This window comes from Marmota marmota, unplaced genomic scaffold, assembly GCF_001458135.2.
Source record: "Marmota marmota marmota unplaced genomic scaffold, marMar, whole genome shotgun sequence".
Classification (NCBI taxonomy): domain Eukaryota; kingdom Metazoa; phylum Chordata; class Mammalia; order Rodentia; family Sciuridae; genus Marmota; species Marmota marmota.
In genome coordinates, this window is record NW_025999895.1 from 2165312 (window position 1) to 2166209 (window position 898).

Genomic DNA, 898 nt, shown 5'->3' on the forward strand with positions numbered 1-898 from the left:
GGGCGGCCAGACAGCTGGGGGCGGTGCCTGCGTCCAGAGGCGCCGCCCCCACCGGGCCTCGCACCCCGACCCGCGGGACGCTCTGTCCCCCTGGCCGGCGCCCAGCCCAGCGAGACTCTTGCCTTGCGAACCCGCAGCTGCATGCCGCATCACCGTCTCTGGACGCCCCTCGCGCCCAGAAGACCCCGGACCCGTACCCCGCATCCCTGCACCCTACCCAATGGATCCGGTACCCAGGGAGGGAATCCTCGCCACAGGGACCCCAGGTGCCCACAAGACCCGCACCCCCGCATCTCTGCATCCTGCCCAGCGGGATCCGCACCTCGGCCGCCAGCGCGTCCACCGCCTGAGGCTCGCACCTGCCGCGCCTGACCGGGCTGCCAGCCCGCGCGCGCTTTCGTCCACAGGTCACGCGGCCCCTGGCACCGCCTCTCCGCCAGCCTCGCGCTCCACTGGGCACGCGTGGGCGTGACCGGAATTCCCCGCTGGGTGGCGCCCTCCGAGGTCACCTCCCAGGTCACCTCCCAGATCACCTCCTCTAACCCAGAGGCGTCTTCAGCCGCTGCGCGAGCACCGCGTACAGCAAGGAGCCTGACTTGTGATGGACCGGGTCTCCCAAGGTCGCCCCCACCCACCGAGGGCGGGAGTGCCGCAGTCTGGCTGGGCACAAATAACCCAGCCGCCAGGAGGCATTTGTAGGTTCAAACAGGAACCACTTTGGAGAGCCTTGGGGAACCCTCGGGCATGCGGGTCCCCAGCCCCGGGCACCCAGCACCTTGGACAGTGTCCACCATGGCTGCCTAGGGGCCTAAAATCCTCAGGACTCGCTCCTCCAAACTTCCAGACACCATTAAGAGGCTGGGCGTGGTGGCACACGCCTGCGATCCCCAGAGACTTG

The 898-nt window shown here is 69.3% G+C and overlaps 1 protein-coding gene across 1 annotated transcript in view; it reads right to left on the reverse strand.

Moving 5' to 3' along the window:
- The window catches only part of Rnf213 (ring finger protein 213), an 89783-nt gene extending 89181 nt beyond the window's left edge, over nucleotides 1-602 (reverse strand). The window contains exon 1 of the mRNA XM_048796615.1: nucleotides 323-602. The gene's annotated coding sequence lies outside the window, so the exon portion shown is untranslated. The remainder of the gene's footprint in view (nucleotides 1-322) is intronic.
- Between the last annotated feature and the right edge of the window lie 296 nt (nucleotides 603-898).